This window comes from Notamacropus eugenii, chromosome 2 (assembly GCF_028372415.1).
Source record: "Notamacropus eugenii isolate mMacEug1 chromosome 2, mMacEug1.pri_v2, whole genome shotgun sequence".
Taxonomy (NCBI): Eukaryota; Metazoa; Chordata; class Mammalia; order Diprotodontia; family Macropodidae; genus Notamacropus; species Notamacropus eugenii.
Window position 1 is genome coordinate 105,170,152 of NC_092873.1, and position 24,606 is coordinate 105,194,757.

The 24,606-nt window shown below is 40.4% G+C and overlaps 1 protein-coding gene across 19 annotated transcripts in view; it reads right to left on the reverse strand.

Moving 5' to 3' along the window:
• The window catches only part of TRERF1 (transcriptional regulating factor 1), a 334,655-nt gene that overhangs the window by 102,050 nt on the left and 207,999 nt on the right, over window positions 1–24,606 (reverse strand). For 3 of the 19 annotated variants that reach the window (XM_072642161.1, XM_072642164.1, XM_072642159.1), the window contains exon 3: window positions 9,235–9,342. The exons of 12 other annotated variants lie outside the window; for them this stretch is intronic. The gene's annotated coding sequence lies outside the window, so the exon portion shown is untranslated. Of the gene's footprint in view, window positions 1–5,475; window positions 9,203–9,234; window positions 9,343–15,254; window positions 15,366–24,606 lie in introns of those variants that run through there. 4 more of the 19 variants (XM_072642162.1, XM_072642160.1, XM_072642163.1 and 1 more) reach the window with 2 other exon arrangements.

Consider the following 24,606-nt stretch of genomic DNA (forward strand, 5'->3'; position numbering starts at 1 on the left):
AAGAACAATGTGAGGACAGAATTCCTGGGAAGCAAGACTGGGTGGTCTGAGAGGGAGGGACGCCAATGTGCCAGGCTTTGGCCACATTTTAGGGGACTACTGGCCCTCTTCCTCTCATCTCACTCTCTTCTAATCTCAGTACAACAGAGCTTCTGAACCTCCCCCTATTCCCACTAACATGAAACTGTATACTCCAAAGTTGTCAATGGTCTCTTCTCTTAACTGACCAATATCACAGCATTTTCTCAAGCCTCATTCATCTTAACCTCTTTCTCTCATTTAACAGTATGGATCTCTCTCCCTTTCCCTCTCCCTCTCCCTCTCTCTCCTGGTTCTCTTATATTCTTGACCATGCCTTCTCAGCCTACTTTGCAGCAAAGCCCTCTAACCATGAAGGTCACCAAAGGCTGACCCTTTCTTCTCTTAGTGTTCTATACCATCTCAGTTTTATCTCCTCAACTAGGCAATTATCATCTCTATGTAAATGATTCCCAGATCCATCTAGCCCTAGTCTCTCTACTGAAATCAAGCATCGCCAATTGCTTCCCAGACAGGATGTCCCATAGGTATATCAAACTCAACATGTCCAAAACAGACTTCATTATCTTCTCCATCCTCCCTATTTTCTTTAAGGGCACTAGCCTCTTCCCCATCACCCAGGTCCACAATGGTAAGTCATCCTCAACTTCCCATTCTCATTCGATCCACATATCTAATCTGTCACCAAATTCTATCACTTCTACCTTCACAAAATCTCATATACATCCTCTTTCTCTCTATAAACTCTCTTTCTCTCTCTCAGCCATCACCTGAATTCAGGCCCTCATCACACCTCTTGAAATAGCTTTCAAACGGTCCTCCCAGGCTCAAGGCTCTTCCTGTTCCAATTCATCTTCCACTCAGCTGTCAAGATGCTTTTCTAAATCTTAAGTCTGAACCCTGTCTGCCCCATTTTCCTCTCCACACCCTCCACCTCTGCCCAGGTCTAATTTTCCCTAATATAGGGAGCTCAATCGCTATTCCAATATCTACCTGAGACTGACATCAAGGAAGATAGGTACATTCACAATTGGACACACAGTTGGGTCCATGAGCTCTTAAGGGTGTCCTATTACTTCTAGGATCACATATAAACTCTTTTTGGGGATGTAAAAAGCTCTTCATAATATGATTTCTTCCTATCTTTACTTTATTCCCTATATAATTCAGGAGGACCATGACATCAGGGAAATAATGACATGACATACAGTTGACTTTGATTTGAGTGATGGAGGGTTGTGCAAAGTCAGCAGCCTCACTTTCTCCTCCAGAGCCATCTGGGTCCTGTGGCCTGATATTCATCAGGATGGCTGGAGATGGTCCAGGATACAATGGGAGACCCTGGCCATTTTAGGCTAAGGTCTTTTCAGGCACTCAAATATTCTCTCTTCAAGGGACTTTATTTTTGGCCTTTGTATCTGCAATGCTTTCCATAGTGCCTGGCATGCAGTAAGTGCTTAATAAATGCTTACTGACTGAGCTGAACAACTGACCCCTTTTTTCCAGCACAGTAACACCATCAGAAGCACCATCTGAAGCCTATCTTTGAATAAGGACCATGACTCATCCAACAAAATGAACTGAGGTAAACACCTAGGGTCTGGGCACTCAAAAACGCCAAGGCTCCTTCTAGTGTTAACATCTACTGTTAATACTATAAAAATGATTTTTTTTTTTAAATTAAGAAACTCTTTGTGACAGACAACTTCAAAAAGCCTCTAAATTCCTTCTGCATTAATACTTGAGGGAAACATTAGAAGTCACTTTGACTCATTTGAATGTTTAAAAGAAAAAGGTCTCTTTACAAAGCTGTTAGCTTTTAAGTAGTTCCTATTTTAAACTTTTAGAGATAACTGCAGAAATAAAACTTCCTTTCTTCAAAGGTTCAGGCATTTTTACATGCAAATGCCAACCACACACACACACACACACACACACACACACATACACACACACTTCCATTGCAAACTCTAAATCATCTATAATTTGAGAGTTCGTCTCTTATGGAGTCCTAGAGATAAGCACATCGTAAACATTTCTATAGCAACAGAATGTTTTTGAAGCCTGTTGTCTATAACATTGCAATGATTGTGTGTCATCGGTGCTGAATACTGGAGAAGAGGAGGTTGGAGGGGAGTAACTGTTTATGTACAAATAAGTCAATACAGTAACTGGAAATCAACCCAAATTAAGTTGAAGTATTGAATGGCAGTAGGTAGTATACAGTGAACAAAAACTACCAAGAGAGATTCAGGTCAGAAGGTGGTGTTGACAACTGGGAGAAATTGCTTCAGGCCTCAAGACTCTGATATAACATTCTAGCAAAGAGGATTAACATTTGTCTGAAAGGGAAGAGACCTTTAAGACCCATCTTATCCAAGCCCCTCTTTTGACAGAGAAAACTGAAGTCCAGAAGAGGAAGGCAGTTTTCTAAGATCACATAAAGGGCACCAAGGATACATACTAAGTTTTTTCTCTAGTGAGGCACTGTGGTGCTGGAGTAAAAAGAATTAAGAGGACCCAAGTTCCAATTGCATCCCTTTATAGTTGCTGTCTCTGTGACCTTGGGGGCAAGTCACTAAACCTCTCTCTGGGCCTCAGTTTCTTGTAAAATGAAAGGATAAACTAGGAGGTCTCTAAGGTTGCTTGAGTTCTAGTCTATATCCTACAAAGCCAGTTCCCTTACCATGTCCCCACACTCATCACCTTTAACTATAATCTTTTCCTATTCTTGTTTCCTTGTACCAGCTCTGTCTAGGTGAGTCATCCAGAACAGAGGAAGCCCACTGACTGGGCTCTGAATAGTGTTGGTTACAGATCTGATTTCCAAGTGTTTAAGTAGCCACCTTGATAGGATTGTCCTAAGACTTCAATTTTCCCAAACCAAAGACTATCTATCTGTCCCCACACCATGAAGCTCTAAATCTGCAAAGACCTGTGGGAGAAAAGTATTGATCTGACCATCATCCCTAGTTAGATCATGCCTATCTTGGGGAGCTGGGTTGTTGCTATCCCATTTTTATCCTTAATATGACCCGGAATCCTCACATTTCTCCCATAAGCCTAATCACTATCTAGTCCAACCAATTTTAAGTATGCAGTCCCCTTGACCATACCATGAGAAGCTACCACAACTTGCTCATCTTAAAGATGAGAAAACCGAGGAACTGAGAAAGGAAGTAACTTTCCCAATGTCATATGGCTGGTCATTTTTTAGAAATCTGGTTGGCTTGGTCAGCTGAGAAGTATAGGGAAAAAAAACAGAAGAAGAAAAGGAGGAGGAAGGAGAAAAGGAGGAAGGGAAAACGCAAGAAGAAGAAGGAAAAGAACTAGATTATACTCTGGATCCACTATTAATTAACTTTTTGACAATGGCTAAGTGATAGAACCACAGATGATCAAAATATGGAAAAAAACTGAGAGATCATCCATTTTAAGTCACTCTTTCTACAAATAATGAAATGATAGGCATGTGGCAGCTGGCAGTCAAGTGTTCTTTTCCACTACACCTACAATACTGTTGAACAATCCTCATTTCCCATTCTACGGAATAGAGATAAACCTTATCTGTCCTATCTATGTCATGAAGTCATTACAAGTAAGAGGCACAATGAATCAAATGATGCACTTGAGGTCAGGAGGACCTAGGTTCAGATCCCTCTTCAGAGACTAACTAGTTAGTTGTCTGGACCAAGGCAAACCAAGAATCATTCTAAGCCTCAGTTTCTCCATCTGCAAAATGAGGAATTAATAATCCCTTTGTAAGGATCAAATGAAATAATTTATGCAAAGTACTTCTGCAAAAATACATAAAGGTGCTCTAGAAAGGTCGTCAGTAGTATTAAGTGAATAAACAGTGTTTCCCACACACACAATTGGGGAAGACGAAAGAGATTAAGCTCTATAAACTATGATCCTAAAATATGAATCTAGAAGTTTTCCTTAACTGCTTGGCCAGTAAAATGAAAACCTCTGACATCCAACTAAAAAGGGAAGTAGGGGCGGGCTAAGAGGGTGGAAAAGAAACAAGATATGAATAGCAAGATGAATGAGATAGGAAGTCCCAGAACAAAATGAGATGCTAAGTATTCCTTCCATGCCACCCACTACAGAGAAGAAACTGGCACAGCTGGGACTGGGGAAGATTCCTTGTTTTAAAGGGGAAATGGAAATGGAGGTTTGAGGGGCGACTGGGAAACCAGCAGAGACAAAGAACCAACAGTCTTATGAGAAATCCCAGGCTTGGGTTGAATCTCTCTCCACAGTTTTCCTCCCTGTCCAAGGGATTCCGGCTCCTAGCCTGCCCCATTCCCCAACCACTCATGAAATTCCTTTGCATTTATTTATCTGCGTTCATGTCCTCAATAGAAAGCAAGATCCTTGGGGGCAGGAATTGCATTTGTATAATGTGATATTATACTGAGTAGCTTGCATGGAGTAGGCTCTTAATATTAATAAATGCTTATTCAACTGAACTGAACTAGCTAAGGAGCTGGACACTGTATTTCTGTCACAGGTACCACTAGGGCTGAGAAAAACAAACAGGGAAGGCTGCTTCCTCCTTAAAAAGCTCCCAGGGTCTCCCCAGCTAGATGGGCAGTCCTCACTCAGTCTTCATATTACTCCTCTCCCAGCTCTGGAGTGCTGTTGCTAAGACACCTTACTTTTCTGAAGGCTATGCTATATAAATGTAGACATGCTAGTTAGCACTTGCCAAGAAGACTAAAGAGATGAGCCATCCCAATCTGGATGTGGCTGCCCTAAGGGAAAGAGACACTGAGGGGCAGGGAGGATTAGAGATGTTAGATCTAGAAGGGAACTTAGTTTGGTGTATGGGAAATGCACTGGATCTGTTTCAAAGGGTTCAAATCTTTGCTCAGTCATTTCTTTTCTTGGAGATTCTTTTTCCTCCACTCTAAAAATGATCACTTATAAAATTAAAATGGATCATCTATAATAAATACCTATAATACATGTTTGTTGGCTGAATGAATGAGTGAATATTTCAACTCTCTCGGGTTACAAATGATGAGAGGAAGGTCCTAAGAAAGGAAATAACTGCCCTAAGTTCATTGCTGGTGGCAACTGAGTGAATCAAGTGCTGGGTTCAGCATCAAGAAAAGCTGAGTTCAAATCCAGCCTCGGACACTTACTACCTGTGTAACCCTGTACAAGTCACTTAATTGTTGTCTGCCTCAGTTTCCCCAACTGCAAAATGGGGATAATAATAGCACCCACCTCATAGATCCTTATTGGATCAAATGAGATGATATCTGCAAAGTGCTTAGTATAGTGCCTAGCACATAGTAGGCCCTTAATAAATGTGTGTCCTCTCCCTCTCCATTCCCCTCACCCAAACCTGATAGGATAAAGCAGCTGCAAGATAGAGGGAAACCTCATTACTCGCAATGACAATATTATTCATCATAATCTCACCTCATATTTATATAGCATTTTACAATTACAAGACATTCTTCATATATCACCGGACCATCAGGTACTCACATAAAACCCTGTAAGGGAGAGGTAAGTGGTGCAAGTGTGGTTATGCACAGTTTATATAAGAAAAAACAGTCCCAGAAGAAAAACACCTGGTACATGGTCACACAACTAGTAACTGGAAGAACTAATATCCATATCTCTTAATTCTACAGTCAATACTTTTTCTTTATATCTATCCATTTCACTAATTTGGAATTCATGGTCATTCTGGACTGGGGGTGGGCCAGATTGTGAAGGTCTTTAAAAAGTCAATTGTAGGAGTTTTATTTTATTTGGAAGCCATTAGGAGCCATGGGAATTTACTGAGTAGAGAAGTGATATTATTAGATATATGCCTTGGGAAAATCACTATGACAGCCATGTGGAGGATAAACGGGACTGAAGAGGGACCTGAGGAAGGGAGTGAGGACAGACGTGAAAGGGGTCTGAACTAAAGTGAGAGGAGAGAAGAGAAGGAGACAGATAGAAGAGATGTGGAGGTAAAAATGGCAAGATCTGGCAAATGACTGGATATGCAGAGTGAGGCAAATTGAGGAATTCAAGATAATGACAAAGTTATAAATGTGGGTCGGTCCCTTTCAGTTCGAATTCCCCCATAGATGCAAAAGTCCTGCAACCCCTAAAATGATCTTTTTTTCTTTTTCCTTTTATCTATTTTTTTAAAAAAAACATTTTCTTTTTCCTCAATTACATGTAAAGACAATGTTAAACATTTGTTCTTTTTTTTTTTTAAGTTTTGAGCTCCAATAAATGAGTTTTTGAATGTATCTTCTGGGCTCAAAATTGATGATCCTACAACACCCCTCATTTTATAGATGAAGAAATTGAGGTTCAAAGAAATAAAGCAATTTGCCAAAGACAAAAACAATTAGTCAATGGCACAGTCAGGCATGAAGACAAGCTCTCTGGGCAACTAGTCCAAATACTCTCCACCATGTAACAGTTTCTGTATACCAGATTTCTCATTTAAACTGGTCTTTCTTCTTACTTAATCAGTCAGGGAATTTCTACTATACAGTTAAATTTCAATTAAGTCCACATAGGTAATTTACTTTATGAAATCTCTACAACAAATTCTTATATCTAGGTTATCTTCCCCCACCCCCATACTTAACACATTCCTTAATCATGTCCAGAGACTGAAAAAATTATCTAACCTTAGTAAACATGACAAATAACTTTTCAACTTGTATGAAATGATGTAGGGGGCAGGAAAAAGAAGGAAAATGAGTTCACAAGGACATTAAAATGGAAATGAACACAACACTAAAAGGAAATAACTATACATACTAAGTAATTATATTAACTGATCTTTCAGTAGGGACGCAGGAAGGGGCGTGACTCTTTCAACGTAGAAAGTACAGACACTTTCAGATCTGGGCACTGTGTAGGAGGGTTTTGCTTAACTATATTTTTCTGTTTCACAGCAGGGTCTATGGTGGGGAAGATACCTAGAATCTGTGATTAAGTAAAAAAAATAATGTAATATAATGTAATTTTTAAATGGTAGTAGCACTACTTGAACATATCAAAAAAGAACTATAAATTCATTAATATGAGTGGGCTGGTGTTTGTTAGTCTTTAGCTTTCTAAGAGGACCAGTGGCATCGTAGGGAGATGTCTTGACTCCTGCATGAACTGAATTTAAGTAAGGCAGAGTTGGGCAAAGCTTGTCAGCTTCACTCTCTCTTCCAGTCATCTAAGGTTAGCAGCAAGAAAAAGGTCAAGAGTGGTGATGGCCCAGGATGTAGTGGATGGCCTTGGCATATTTGCCAAGCTCTAAGCACTCTGCAGTGCTGCTCCAGCCACCTTCCGGGTCACTGGAACAAATGGTTGTCATCCACTCATTCTGAGGGGAAGTCTTCATATGCTTGGGGCAGACACCCCCAACTCACTGACAAGTTTGAGGCCTGTCGGTTACCCTCCACAACTATCTACCAAGACAGTTTACTAGGGTATGGCCACTGCGCATGCTACAGGTTCTTGGAAGTCACAGGTGAGAACTGAGTGCCAGGTAGACAGACACCAAAGGCCCCAGAGTGAGTACTCTATCGCAGACAGAATGTAGCCTTTCATGTTAGTGGGATTGGAAGGGGGCAGATCAGATGACTCTGGGTCCAATTCAGTATGGTCTTAGACAAGTCTAGAACTCAGCTTCTTCATTTCTAAAATGTAGAATTGGACTAGAAGACCTCCAAAGATCCCTACCAGTTTTCAATCTATGATCTTCTCTCTAAATGAATAATGACAGCAATCATTATTTACACAGTGCTTTAAGGTAAGGTCTGTAAGCACTTTACATGTCATCTTATTTGATTTTCATACCTGCTAAGGTAGGTGCTATCATCTCATTTTAGAGATGAGGAAACTGAGGCAGAGAAAGAGGTGAAGTGACCGGCTGAGGGTCACACTGCTAGAAAGTATCTGGGGTAGGGCTGAAACTCTGGTCTTCCTGACTCTAAGTCTCCTGTTCTATCCATTGCCCTACCTAGCTGCCAGAAAATACTCAGCTTAGAAACTATTTATCAATCAATCACTAAACATATATTGCATGCCTACTATATGCTGGGAACTATGGCTGCAAATACAATCAATGAAAAAGTTTTAAACCCTGCCTCCTCTCCCTTTCAGTTACAGATGAAGAAATGGGGCCCAGATACATTAAACAACTTTCTGAGGGCCACACAGGTAGTCTGGATTTGAATCCAGGTCGTCTGAGTTGAAATCCACTGTCTCCTCCAACTGAATCACGCTGGCCTGGGCCAACTTTATAAGTTACCAGTATTTGCAAAGAAAAGAGGAGTACCCCCCCAAAAAACCTATAACTTTTAGAACACTGACTGTTCATTCATACTGGGGAAAAATGCTTGTAATGTGACTCAGAAAAATCACTATGTGGCAAAGAGACTTCTGAATTATGATGGGTTACTAACAAAGGGCATGGAGAAGAAAAATATCACATCCCTTTGATCATGCCGTCTTTCCCTTAAAATGTCAGTGAAGAAATGAAGGATAAGAGAAGAATATGTAATTCAATTTTGCCAAGCATTTTTTGAGGGAGGATGGATGGAAACCAGCTGTTGTCCATATACCCTGAAGTCAGAAAAGAAAGAAAAGATTCAGACATCTGGAAGAGTTTCTGCATAGGGAAATGGCTGCCTGAAAGGGAGTAGGGAATCTTCTTCAACATTAGGCTTTAATTTTTTCTGGCTAGCATGGTTTAAGCAGAGACTCCCCCAACCTTTCCTGATTCCCCAACCAGTAATTCAAATCTCTCAGGCTACTCTATTTGTAATTTTTCCTATCTAACAAATAAACAATGTTGATACTGAAGGCAAGCAGGACTAAACATGTACCCAATTTAGTTGGGGCTGGGAGAGTTTATTTTGACTAACTAAACGTTAAACTCTATTTTTTCTAAGCTGTTTAAGGATTTGGCACCCTGGGAACAAAGGCTCAACTACCCAACCCTAGTTACAGTTCTGCTTACAAATTTTATCATAGAATCATTTTCTAACTAATGCTGCAGTTATTTTCATAATCATCTTATCACCCCCAACTAAACTGTAATATCTTCAAGGGCAGGATTTATGTCCTTTTTTCATCCTAATTACTCCCAGAACTTAGTATAATGTCTTGGATACAATGGGTACTTGACAAATTTATGTTAAATTAAATGAATCCTCATGTTACCTGCAGAGTGAAGGACTGAGAGGAAAAAAAAGTGATTTCATGGATCCGGGTGTGACAGATGGTTTCAGGTCCACCATGATTAGAAGAATGGAGAGTCCAACACCACATCTACATAAAGATATGCAGACATCATTTCCCCAGCCTTATTCCTAGAGATCGTTATCATATTCCTTTAAACATGTTGTTTATCTAAAGCAATGGAATCACAGCATCACAGATTCCCAAGAAGAGGGTGACAGTGATTTTTTCATCTGAAAAAGGATCATCAAGTCTTCCTGGAACACTTCCCTCTCAATTCCAGGGATGGGAAACCCATTACACTTCTCAAAGAAGAACAATTTTCCTTCTGGACAGATCTCATTGTTAGATATTAATTCATTGCTTCTAATTCTTCTCAATTAAAACAAAGCAAGTCTAATTCTGCTTTCACACATTACCCTTCAAATACTTGAAAGGTCACTATCAGTTACCACCCAAATCTTTTTGCCCAGTTCTTTCAACTGATGTTCAAAAAGCATGGTTTCCAGTAGGCTCACTATTCTGGTAGTCATCTTGAAAATATGCTTGAGTATGGCAACACTGACGTAGAACAGGACACAATACTCCAATAGTCTGACCAGGGCAAGTACCTTGGGTTAATCTTTCACAAATATGCATCTATGAATGTAGCCAAAGGTGCTCATTTGAGGGGCTACCATATCCTACTTCCACTCATATTGAACATGCAGTTCACTGAAACCCTCAGGTCTTCTTTTATTCATCTGAACTGTTACCTACTCGTGTTCTCATTAAGTATTTATGCAGCTGACACTATGAACCCATGGGTAAGGTTTTATACATTTTTTTTCTCTTAAATTTAATCTTATTAGCTCTGGTCAACCATTCTAGCCTCTTGAGATCTTTCTGTACTCAGATTCTGTCTTCCAACATGTAAACTATCCTTCTTAGCTTCATGTCTTCCATGAATCCGATACATACATAGTTTACATTTTCATCCAAGTAACTGAGAAAAATGTTGAAATGTACAAAGTAAAGGAGAGATCTCTGAGGCTCTCCATTAGAAACTTTCCTCCACTATAGCATCTACTGGTAGGTCTTTGTGGAGTCCCAAAAAAAATGCTTATAAAAGTAAAAATAAAATATAAATTGTGAAGTCCTTTGGTGATCCTAAGCTTTCAGTGTTCAGTCTGAGATTCTTACAGGACTGTGTCCTTCACTTCTGTAGAGGAAGTGGGAGGGGGTTGGATACGAGTGAATTTGAATCCAAACTCAATCCTTGAGTTTGAATGCAAGATCTACTATTTACTGCTTATTTTAATTTGGGCAAGCCATTAAATATCTAAGGTATCAGTTTCCCTCTCTGTCAAATGAGGGATTTGGCCATGATGATTTCTGAGACAGTATCCAACTCGAAAGCCAATGGGCCCATCATTTATTTAGGAAAGTTTCCCTCTCCACATCTACATTCTTCTCCCTCCCTCTGGAAACCAAAATGGATCTACAAAGATTTTAAAAAATAATAACTTTAAGGTTTGCGATGTGTTTTACATACATGACCAATAAAGATTCTGAGACAAGAACTACAGAAATCTGGGCACGAACTGCACCCTTGACACATAAACACAGTGACTAATTCACCCCCTTCAATACTAAAGACATTTCAGAATCTTTGGTTTAATCGAGACTTTGAGGACGTAGGTGAAACTTGTGGGTGTCAAATGTGGCACACGTTTTTTGATCAAGGTCAGTGCAATGATCACAACTTTCTTGACTACTTATTTGTTACAAGGGAGTGTTAGTGTCTCTATGGGCTGGAGGTTGGGAATTAGGGTAGGGAATGGAAATTGGAAGTGATGGGGATATAAAAAGAGGAGCAACTATAAACGACTTAAGGAGGAATTTTTCTAAAAAAGGAAGAAACACTTTGATCTTACATTTATTCAAGGAGTTTTCTGAATAAATCCAAAGGAAAGGTATCGGGCTTTGAATAAGATGTGAAGTCAAGAATTGGTCTAATAAAAAAACCAAGCTAAAGATATTCAAAAGTATTCATATTATTCATTTTAAGGAGAACAAAAAGCCAGAAGCAGGGGAGGCAAATGTAACTCATTTCATTTTTCTCCAAATGACAAGCACCTAGGAACATGCTTTATTGCTCTCTGTTCTGTCTTTAACTACTGCAATTCCATAAAACTTGCAGCAGGGTTGGTTTTGGGCACCTAGTCACCAAACCCCTTCTTTTGATCTCCAATCTTGCCCCTCGTTCTCATCCATCCTGGGAGTCCTGTTCCTGTCAGTTGAGAAGAATGTAGAATCCATGAGGATAGGGATAGTTTCTTGCTTATCCTTGTATCACCAGTCCTAGTATACTCTATGCACAGAGGAGAGACCTAGTAAATGTTTGCTGAATTGAAGTCCATTGAATCCCAGTAAAAGCATGATCCGATAAGAGCCCCTTCCCAGGAATATGGAGCATAAAAAGATTTTAGAATCAGAAGTGAACTTAGAGCTTTTCAAGTCCAATTCTTCATTTTATTGGTGAAGAAACTGAGACCTAGAGTTGGAAAATAAGTACCTTGCCCGTAAATTTAACCAGGATTAAAACCCAGGTGTTTTGACGGGAGCCCCAGATTCTTTCTACTACCCTGTGAAGTGTTGTTAAATAGAGTTCTTAAAGACCTATTGGCCAAGGGCCTAAAGGAATGAATTTGTAATGGGAGAATTTTAGGCAGAAATCCTCCTTCTTTTGGAAGACATATTTTTGGATGCATTGGAGTAGTAAAGTGGCATAGCAGATATAATACTGGCCCTGAGACTCATCTTCCTGAGTTCAAATCTGGTCTCAGACACTTACTAGCTGTGTGACCGTGGGCAAGTCACTTAACCCTGTTTGCCTCAGTTTCCTCATCTGTAAAACTGGAGAAGGAAACAGCAAACCACTCCAGTAATGTTTGCCAAGAAAACCCCAAATGGAGTCATGAAGAATCAAACATAACTGAACAAATTTTTGGATAATGCCCCTCATATTATAGCAAGGAAGAAACTGTTCCAACTACTATGAAGATAGGCCCTTTTCACCCCCTTAGCACATGGGGGCTACTTCCCCATAGTCTGGCTGCTAAGACAGGGGAATGAAAAATAATTTTAAATGGGAGGAACAAAAAACTAAAAAACCCAAAAGAATCTGTTGGGAGAAAAGGAAACACTAAACACAAACCAAAGCCAAACAAGGGTGATGATTTATTTGCAAACAAAATACAGACACAAACAAAAACACCTGCCTTGTATTATCGGTATCACTGATCCTCTTCAGTTTAGATGGAAAATTAGTCCATGTCCACAAGAATGATGTGCTGAACGTGAACAAAGCAGGCTGAACAGGGCCAGCCCTAAAGCCCTTTCAATGTGCACTGATTACAAGCCTACTATGTGTAGGGCACCAGGAGACACAAAGACGAAAATGAAACAATTCCTGTCCTCAAAAAGCTTACACTTCTGGGAGTGGGGATGGGAATCAATATGTAAACAGATAAATAAATATAAAGGCAAAATACTAAGGGTAAAGAACACTAGGGGAATCGATCAGCTAAGTAGCATTTATTAAACACTCATGTGCCAGGTAGGGCAACTAATGAGCTGGAGAAGGAAATGGCAACCCACTCTAGTATCTATGCCAAGAAAACCCCACTATGGGTTATGGAACAGTAGGACATGACTGAAAACAGCTGAACCACAAAATGTGTCAGGTACTGAAGAGACAAAAAAAGGCTCAAGAAAGGAGGCAAAGTGAACTAGACCCTGAAGAGCTATGAATTCCAAGAGGTGATGATGAGGAAACTGAATAGTCAGGCATGAGGGGCTTCCAGTGCAAGGGTTCGAGGGGGGAAAGTAGGATGCCATGTATTGGAATCTGCCCTCTGTTAATTATCTCCAATTTATCCTATTTGTACAAGGCAGTTTGCAGTTTATCTTCCCCATTAGATGGTGAACTCCTTTGAGAGCAGGGGCTCATTTTCTGTCTTTCTTTGCGTCCCCAGGGCACAGCACAGTGCCTGGCACACAGTCAGCACTTAATCAATGCTTGTTGGCTGACAGTTTAGTACGTACACAGAATTCATGAAGGAAAATGATATGAAATATGTCTGGAAAGATAGGTTGGAACTACACTTGTGAGGATCTTTTTAAAAATACCAAATTAGGGAAATTTTTATTTTATCCAAGAGGCAACAGGGAGTTCACTGAAGCTTCTTAATTAAGCAAAAGAATGTATGGCAAACAGAACCTTAGAAAGTGAGATTCTCAAATCACTGGAGAGTCATAGACTGCTGCTGACACCCAAATCCAGTGTGGGATGCACTGGGGGCAGGCTGGCCTCCAACAGCAAAGGGGAGGATGCACTGAGGTGCCCACTCAACACAGACTACATGTTGAACAAGTGCATTTGGAGGGCACTATGAAGAACTAGCAGGAGTGGGGAACCTGCAGCCTCAAGGCCACATGGGATCTTCTAGGTCCTCAAGTACAGCCCTCTGCATAAAACCAAACTTCACAGAACAAATCCTTTTGGGGATAGACTGAAGTTCAATCAGGTGGCTTCCAGCCCTTTCCATAAGAAATGATGCATCTGGATCCCATCTGCATCGGTAGAAGTAGTTTCCACACCAGAAATCCCTTATACCAAGTAAAGCCATAGGTATAGACAAAACAACAAAAGAACTTCAGCAGCTGTCCAAATTGATACAGTAGAAGCAGACACATTTATATATCACCATCAAATTTACAAAGTTAGCTCCTTGAGGGCAGGGACTTTCATTTTTGGGGGGGGAAGCAATTGAGATTAAGTGACTTATCCAGGGTGACACAGCCAATAATAGTCTGAGGCTGCATTTGAACTCAGATCCTCCTGACTTCAAGGCCAGTGTTCTATGTACTCTACCACCCAGCTGTCCCCAGGGACTGTCTTTTTGACTTTTTTTGTATCCCTAGTACTTAGCACAGTGTCTAGCACATAGTAGGTACTTAAAAATGCTTCCTGACAGAGCTGACTAGCCAGTGAGGTAACTTATATTAGTATTGCCATTTTACAGACACGGAAGCTGAAGCCTAGGGTAGTTAAATGGGGCTTTCCCACAGCGACATACACAACTTGTAAGTTAAGACCTAAATCAACAATTCCTGATTCCAAATCTAGTGCTCAATCCATCACAGTCACCAGTTGCATCATTAAGGGAACCTGGGGACACTCCAACCCCTAGGAGAATCACTGAGGGGCAAAGGTCTACAGGCCCAGTCCATGAATCAGGAGGCTTGAGAAGAACTGACTTAGACAAAAGGCCATTAAAGGAGCCACCAAGATTATAGGAACATACAGAACTCAGTGAACTATCACACACACACACACACACACACACACACACACACACACACACACACACACACACACACACACCCATGCACCATACACCCCCACCCACCCACACACACCCTCAGAAAGAAAGCCAAGCTCCAAGGCAAATAAACACATTAATATTAATGCTATATACTAAGCTTAGTGTTCATGCTGAGAGATGAAAGAAGGGGAGCGGGGAGAGGAAGCGGCTTCCATGCAGTCCTGGAGGTCCATCTGAAGCAGGTCAGGGCAGCAAAGGAAAAACTAGAGAAAGAAAATGCTTTAGAAGTTTTGACAACAGAATGCATGAAGCTGAGTGGCAACGTGGGTTAATGGGCACAATGCTGAACCTGTGGTCAGGAAGATGCAGGTTGAAATCCTGCCTCTGACCCCTGTTAGCGATGTGACTATACATGAGTGTCTTCATTTCTCGGGGCCTTGGAGAATTCCCTAAAACTTACCTATCAAGGTACAGACACTGAGGGAACGTCAGCAACACAAGCATAGATATTTAACAACTGGGCAATGCGGAAGGTACCGAATGGGAGTTATGAGAATTAAATGGTGAGATATATAGAGTGCCTAAAATACAGGGCTGGGAGAGAGAATTCTTATCCATCCCCAGTTTTACCATTAGGAAGACTTGTAATATTAGCATTATCCTCTCTTTCTGGGACTCAGATTTCTCCTCTGTAAAAGTGCGGCTTGAACCAGGTGATCTCCAAGGTTCCATTATATGATTCTGTGAGATCAAAGGAGCAGCAAGGTCAGGGCCGGTCAGGCAGAAAAAAATGAGAATAGAAGCTTAAAAAGATCAGAGCTGACAGGTTATCTGCAGGGCACAGAGGGCTGAAGATCGAATAACTCATGGCAAGAACAACCGTCATCATTGAGAAGCTGTTATTTTAAGTGATGAAAATGTCCATACCTTTTGACCCAGAGATCCTACTGTTCGACATAAACCCCACCGAGGTCAAAGATTAGAAAAGGAAACCGTCAACATCAAAATGATTACAGCAGTTATTTTATACAGTAAAGGACTGGAAACGATGAACATCCATCTACTGGAGAATAGGTCAAGAAACTATGGAACGGGCTCCTAGGACATTGTAAGGATCAAAGGAAGATACAGAAGCTTGGGAAGACTTCCTAGGATTGATTAAGCTGAACCAAGAAAACATTCTACATATGAAAATAATAACAAAACAAGAAAATAACCCTAACTGAAATTATAATGACCAAGGTTGGCCCAAAAGAAAAGAGAAAGTACCTCCCTACCCTTTCTTGCTAAGGTTATATGGCCTATGGGTATAGAACGTGGCATAAAATGTCCATTTTTTTTTCCCCGGTATTTTGGCTAGTTTTTTCCCCTACTTTTTATCCTTTGTTATAAAGGATGACTCTCTGGGCAGGAGGGAGGAGAGAGGGGTAATGCTAAAAATTAATTTTATTTTTAAAGATCTTTGCTACAAAGAATGAGTCTCTGCAGAGTCAGAGAAGATACGCATCAGCTATGAAGGTGATGTAGGGAAAAAACTATCAATAACATTTTCTTCTAAAAAAAGTTTTATATTGAAAGTTTTCTCTCTCTCTCTAGATAAATGTTATTTTATTTTCAATTCCACATGCTCTCCTCTTTACCCTCCTCCATCTATTGTGAAGGCAAGAAATATGATACTCATTATACACATACAATCATGCAAAAAATATTTCCACATTAGCTATGTTCTGGGGCAGTAGGGTGGAGTGGAGGAAACGAAAAAAATAAAGAAAAAGAAAAATGCTTTTCTGGAGGGGACAGCATTTTATATCATGAATTCTTTGCAGTTGTGGTGAATTATTGTGTTGATTAGAACTGTTCAGTTGCTTTCTGAGTCATGTCCAACTCTTCATGACCTTGTGGACAATCACGCACCAATACTACATACATAGGGCGTTCTTGGCAAGAATGCTGGAGTGATTTGCCATTTCCTTCTCCAGTGGGTTAAGAGAAAGAATTTAAGTGACTTGCCCAGGGTCACACAGCTAGTGTCTAAGGCTGGATTTTAACTCAGGTCCTCGTGAAACTGAGTCATCCAGGCCTGGCTGCCCTGGTCAGAATTATGAAGTCTTAAAAGCACTTAGTTATGGTGCATGGGTCAATTACTAGACATTCTATTGAGATGGGGTGGGGAAGGAGGAAGAACACTCCCCTTGGAGTTTATAATCTTCTAGGGTAAACAATATGAAACATATCTGTAGACCACATGAGTAGTAGACAAAAAATATTAGACCAAGATATAGGCAGGAATACAACTATATCACAGCTAGAGATGGAATTACAACTAATATGTATAACAAAGAAGAATAATTGCTAAGTATATAACTTACACTTCTGTTTACACATCTATTCCCAGGGCAAAATGCTTAAGGGGAAGCTTCTGCCTTAATTACAGATCTGTCATCAATGAAATTGTATCTGTATTATGTCATTTCATACGGAAAAACTGGGCTCAGTTATTATTTTATGGGTTAAGAGCTCTAATTAAAGCAAGAGGCCTTGGTTAACCAGCCAATCTTATAAATAGAAATATAACAGAATCTTAAATCATCACATAATAGCAACTGCCCTATGCCCTAACTCTCACCCTCAATAAATAACCATTTTTTTCTTTTAAATTTGGCGTTTCCTACTTGGCCTAATTTGCTAAAGTTCTAGCTAGAGTTCCATAGTGGCCCCTGTTTAGGCATCCAGGAGTGGATTGGTATATAACTTCAGAGAACAAGCTCAGAATATTTCTCTCTCTCTCTCTCTCTCTCTCTCTCTCTCTCTCTCTCTCTCTCTCTCTCTCTCTCTCTCTCTCTCTCTCTCTCTCTCCCTCTCTCTCTCCTTCTGAAAAGGTTTTGGAAACAGAGGTTCCTCTACCTCCAAGGATGTCCCTCATTTCTTCTGACTAGACACTTTCTGACAGATTCATTTCAATTCTGCATCCCCTCCAGTGGCTAACATAGTTAGCAGCAGCACCAAAACCAGACCAATTTGTAGCTCCTTCCCTCTTCAGTAATAACCCCAGGCTTCAATGGAAAGGCTTCCCTGAACCTGCTTCTTCCTAAATCAACCATCTTTTCTCCCCAGCCCCATTCAGAGCTCCCCTTCAGGAATTCCATTAGCTCAATGATTATTATTAATATTCTGGGTTTCCATGAGCTCAATACAATATTAATATTAGTAACAGAAGCAGCAAAATAATGATATAATAATAACTCATTTACAAAGCATTCCTCTCACAACAGCCCTGTAGGGTGAGTGGTAAAATAGCAAACACTTACCTACTCCATTCCAATTCAAAAAACATTTCCAGAATGTCACTGGACAAATTCTCTGGGTCTCAGTTTCTCTATCTGTAAAATGAGGGGACTGGACTAAAATACCTCCGTCATCCCTTCCACTCCCAGATCTACGGTGCTATATAATCCCTACAGTTCAGAGGGTACACTGTATTTCCATTATTTGCTTTAATCTTGAGCTCATTGCTTCCCCCTCAGAAGCCTCTCTGAATGACTGACAGCCTTGGAATGGAGGGAAAAGGAGTTAATCTGTAAAATCTCTACAATCCAGCTGCTGCTAAAACTTTGAATAACTGCAATGACCATTCTAGGTGCTGCCACTTATGGTCCTGGAGCCTTTAAGTAAAAAGCATGAAGCAACTATAGGAGTCACCTATGGTTCTTGAGTGCCTGGGGGCCATCTCCAGTCATCCTAATCTCTATCTGGGGACTGGACCCAGATAGCTGCGAAGGAGAAAGTGAGGCTGGTGACTTTGCACAGCCCTCCCTCACTTAAATCCAAGCCACTGCCAAGTCATGGCATCACCTTCCTGATGTCATGGTCCTCTTCGAAAATGAAGGACAAACTACAACCTTGAGTGCCCCGGAAGATTCCTGAAGCATCTCCACCAGAGTTAGTTATCAAGTGTGTGAGTGTATGCTGGACTGCTGTCAAAATTCCTAAGGAGGGCTGGAGCCAAATTAAAATCTAATTGGGAAATCTAACAAAATAACTAAAAATACAACATAGATAATGGTGATTTGTAGTTTTCTAAAGTCAATAGGGGACCTATGGCAAGGGATGTTTCTATTTTAACTTTGACATCACTGAATACAGCCCAGTCCTGTTTTGAAAAGATTCACCTTAAAAGTTCAATTTTCTTTTTTTAAGTAGAATCTTTCTTATGCAATTTTTTAAACAAATCTCCCTTCTCCTGTGAGTCTTTCTTATTCCCCAACATAGTTCTCTTAAATCACTAATCATTAACCTCTCTCTATTTTATTTCCCACCCAAACTCTCTGCTTTCCCATATAACCGTATTAGTCAAGGGCACTAATCATCCTCTTAGTCACACAGGCTGGGAACAGCAGAGTTCTGCTCTACTTTTTCATTACTGCACACAGGAAACCCATGATCAAATCTTGTCCTTTCTACCTTCTCAATATCTCCCTTGTATATCACCTTCACTATGCTAACATCACCATCGCAAACCTCATTCAGGTCCTCATCTCCTCTCGAAGGGATTATTTATACCAAGAGTCTTTTAACTGGCCCTGTTGCCTAAACTGTCTCCACCTTCCAATCCATAAAGTTTTGGCTATATCACCCCCCCCTCACCCCACCCCCAATTAAATCCCAGTGTCTCTTCATTACCTATAGGATCATATGCAAAGTCCTCTATTTGGCATTTAAAGCTCTTCACAATCTCCCCCCTCACCCCCACCTTTTTTACACTTTACTGCCTTCTATATACACAGTAAGATCAAGTCGTACAGGTCTACTTCTTGTTTCTCAACTTTTTTCCCTTTGCACCACTGGAATGCTCTTCCTCCCCACCTCTCTCCCTGTTAGTTTCCTAGTTCCTTAAAGTCTCAATTCAAATGCATGTTCTGCAGGAAATCCTTCCTACCTGCCCCATCCCACCCTTAGATGCTCCTGGTCCTCCTACATTACCTACCCTGTATCTATCTTGCTAGATACTTTCCTATATGTTTTCCCCGTTGGAATTTAAGCTCTGTGAGGGCAATGGCTCTTTTCCCTTTCCTCTGTATCCTCTGTGCTTACCACAGAACCTGGCACATGGTAATCACATAATAAATGCTTGCTGATTGACTGACCATTAATGACTGAGCACCTAGCGGAAGAAGACTATGCTACATGCTGAAAAGAAAAACCAGCACAGAACAGAAGTCTTCAAAGGACTAAAAAAATCCCAAAAGGGAGATGACATATACATAAAAAGGTAAATAACCATATATGGGAACAAAACCTACTAGGTGTCAAATGAGTATTGCAGACTCATGTCTGTAGCTTCATAATCTCCACAGAGATTAGGTTCATTACCTACACAAGAAAAAAAGGGGGGGGCAGAAGGGAATGCCAAATGATCCCATTTAAATAGAGCAGTTGTAAGGGCTACACTGGAAATTTCTGACTTAAAGATTTGAGAGGCATGCCTATCGTTGAGGAAAGAGTATTGGACCTGAACTAGGGAAAGAGCTGGGTTTAAATCCCCTCAACAATGCTTATAAATTGAGTGACCTTAGGTAACTAAGTCAATTCACCATCTAAGAGGCACCGTTTCCCTATTTGTAAAATCACGATAATAAAACCTATATTTACCCCCCAAACTAGATTAGATAATCTTTGCAAAATATTATGAAGACCATCAAAAACTACATATCAGTTATGAATGGGGAAAGGGAAATGCTGCGGGGAACTATTCCTTCACCATGAAGAATGTAATTTTTCTAGGAAAAGAGTCAGCCCATTAGAACAAGAAGTAGCAAAGGGCTGAAAATACAAAAATTCAATTAGGGCTTAGATAAAATTATGAATGACACTTAGGGCAGCTAGGTAGTCCAGTGGATGGAGTAATGGGCCTGGAATCAGGAAGACTCATCTTACGAGTTCAAATCTGGCCTCAGACACTTACTAGCTGTGTGACCCTGGGCAAGGCACTTAACCCTGTTTGCCTCAGTTTCCTCACCTGCATGAAAACTGAAGTAGAGAAGGAAATGGCAAATTACTCCAGTATTATGCCAAGAAAACCCCAAATGGAGTCACAAATGGTTGGACACAACTGAACAACAACATGAACGAGACTTAAACTAGGCATAATCAAAAGCATTGAGATAGAAATGGGTCAGAGGTGTTCAAAGGAAGAGCCCAGTGTGAAGGGGATTCATTAAGGTCAGTATCCAGCTGATTCCTATTGCTCTAGGATAAAATCATGGAGAGATGAGACTTATACATGTGTATGCTGTCTACCCTATTAGAATATAAGCTCTGTGAAAAAAACGGCTTATTTCATTCAGTTTATTTGTATCCCCAGCACCTAATCACATAATAGGTGATGCAGTGGACGGAGTGTGCTGGGCCTGGGGTCACGAACACCTGAGTTCAAATCCAGCTTCAGACAGCTACTAGCTGTGCGACCTTGGCCTAATCTCTGTTTGCCTCAGATTCCTCTTCTATAAAATGAAGAGCATGATAGCACCTACCACACAGGGCTGTAATGAGGATCAAATGAGATAAATGTGTAAAGTGCTTAGCACGGTGCCTGGCACCAAGTAGGCTTTCACAAATGTTTGCTCCCTTCCCTCCCTTAATAACTGAGTTGGAAAACTGAGATTGAAAAGTAAATTGACACCAGATATGGGAGAGCCTCAAACATCAAGCTAAAAAGTCTGGCCATTAGTAATAGAAAAACCACAAGGGTTTTTTCACATAGAAATGACATGAGCAAAGTTTTATTTTTTTAGGTATGTTAACCAGAGATCAGCATGGGACAGTAGATATACGGAGGGCCTTATAACCTAGAAGACATTTCTCCTTTCCAATATTTTAGCTGTGTTATCACAAGCAAATCACTTAACAAAGTTTCATGTATGATGCTGTCTTTCTGGTGACTTTATTGGGTGTTTTAGTTGAGAATTTAAAAATTAATAAAATGAGGGGGATGAAAAATTATTAAATTTTAATAATTTATTAATGATCAAAATTTATTAGATATCTAGTATGTGTTAGAAACTGTGATAGATACTTAGGATACAAATGGAACAGTCCCTGTCCTTAAGGAGATTATATTCTATAAAGAGAGACAACATGAAAATATATGCGTAGATGTAAGAGAAAGAGAAGGAAATGTAAGGAACCCTCAGGATACAAGCACTTGGAAAGGCTTTCTGTAGCAGGTGGTATTTAAGATAAGTCTTGAAGAAAATAAGGGCCTCAGTAAGGTAGAAGTGAGGAAGCGGGCATTCCGGGATAGTCAATGTAAAGGCAAGGAACTGGGTGACTGAAGATCGAGTGCCCCGTGTAAGGAAACTCTCAGTGTCCGAGACAATTAAATGTGGAGGCTGTTTCCATATCAGGAGTTCCCCACACAGATGAAACTGCAGGTCTAGAATCTCCCCTAGTAAAAAAAATTGATCATTTATACAGAGGATGGATTGGTGAAGGGAAAACTTTAGGAAGTGAAACCAGCTACGAAACTAGGTTATACTAGTCCAGTTGTAAAATGATGAGGCCACTAGTAGAAGAGGAAAAGATGACTTTAAGACAAAAGAGGTCATGATTGATGGCTCATCCAAATAATGAAGGGGGCTGGCTGGTTTGTCTTTTCTGGAAATTGCAAAACTATGAAACAACTGCTTCGTAGTTTGGCAAACACTCTTCAGCCTGTGAGGGCATGTTTGGTTATTAACACCACATACAACAAATTAAACACAAATAAACCACAACAATGGAAGGGAAAAAGAAAATCAGAGACCAAAAGCTTTCTTTTAATTAATACTTCCAAGGATGGAGTCAAAGGATGCTTGGGCTAGCTGTCTTTGCTGTTGGTGTTTTGTAATTTCAAGATCTGGCTTCTCCATTTTCTACAGTCCCATTTCAAGAGTGTGACAAAAGGGGGAAAATCTCTTTCCACATGGATTTGTTCCCATATTGATCTTTTCTCTTGTGATTTCACAGGCTGCTGGTTTATTTCCCCCATGCACCAGCATCATCTGTTACCAATGACACGTTTTTAATTAACAGCACAGGCAAAGAGATGGGAAACAAAAAAACTGTTTTTGCGTTGGGTCTGAGATAAATACCAGCTGCTAGCATTAAGAGTCATCTCAGTAGCCTAATGATGCATAATGACAATTCTGTAAAAACACTAATAATATATCCAAACTACCTGTCTCCTATCCCCCTACCTCGTCTTCAACGAACAAACATATACACATGACTCACACCTAATAGTCAGACAGGGGTATATCCCAAATAAAACAATCGATGGGAAGTGACAAGAAATCAGCAACATTGAGACCCCTTAGGTCCCTAAGAACCCTTGGAGTACCTATACAAAGGAAGCAACAACATTCACTCAATTATTTATTTATTCATTAGCAAACGAAGCATCACAGTAGACACTGGGAATTCAAAGACAAAAAAGTGACAGTTCATGCCTTCAAAGAACCTATTTTTTTGCTAGGGAAGATAAAATATACAAACACAAGCAAGTATAATACAAAATAATGCTCCCAAGGGAACATCTGAAAAGGAGACAGCATTTTCAACTGGTGAGATCAATTCATACTTCCCGGGGCGGGGGGGTGGGGGAGGTCACCTGATTTGAGGTGAAAAGGGCTATGAAAATCAAGGGATGAGACCGGAATGTATTCCAGGAAGAGAGGCCAGCCTGTACAAATACGTGGAGGAAGGCCAAGTTCAGAGGGACAACCAATAATCCAGTTTTGCTCAAATAAAGAATGTAAGATCGGAAAAAATAAAATAATAAAACTGGAAAGGTAAATATTTATTGAATACCAACCATGAGGGACTCTGTGCTAAGTGCTGAGGGCACTGCTCTCAAGTAGTTTCTAATATAATGGGGGAGATAACAAGCAAGCAAACATATACAAAGTAAGTTATATATATATATAATAGGAAATAATTAAAAGAGGGAAGCCAGTAGAATTAAGCAAGGTTGGAGAAGGATCCCTGTAGAAGCGGGGGCAGCCAGAAGAGAATAAGCATTTATAGAATGCTGCTAGGCATTGGGCTAAGCAATTTTTACAAATATCTCCTTTGAATCTCACAACAAGGCAGATTCTATTATTATCCCCAATTTTCAGTTAAGGAAACTGAGGCAAACAGAAGTGACTTGCTCAGGGTCACACAGCTAGTAAGTATTCGAGGCTAAATCTGAATCCAGGTCCAGTGCTCTATCTACGTAGGACTACATTACCTACAGGCAAAATAAATCCTCTCTTCCCTAATCTGCAAAAGAAGGAACTCCAGAAGGGAGCTCAGAGACCATTTAGTCCAATCCCCTCATTTTACAGATGAGGAAACAGGCCCAAGGAGCTTTCCTATGGGCACACACAGTCATCTCCAGTCATCCTGAGGAATATCTGGTCACTGGATCCAGATGGCTCAGGAGGAGAAAGTGAGGCTGGTGACCTGCACAGCCCTCCCTCACTCAGAACAAAGTCAAGTGCAAGTCATGCCATCATTTCTCTGATGGCATGGTCTTCTTCAGCAACAAAGGATGAACACAACAGCAACAGAGATTAAGTGTCAAAGGCAAGATTTTAATTGTGGTTCTGGACTCCAGAATCAATGGTTTTCCACTGTAAAAAGAGGTTTCCTTGGGGGACTGGACTAGTTGAGCTATAAGGTTCCTTCTAGCTCTAAGTTGGATAAATTATGAATTTTAAATCACAGGATAGCTCCCTGTCAACATGTATTTCATCCTCCTCTCCACTCCTATCCCCCCTCTCACAGAACACTTTAATCAAAGTCTATCAGTTCATCTGAAAACTGTATCCACTTCCAGATAATTTTTAATATTTTACCTTAACCTTTCTGCCAGGTTCTAAACAGGCTCACTTTTATGAAGGTTTCTTTGATCAAATTTTCCCAGAACACTTTATCTAGATGTCTGGTTTGTCCCATCATA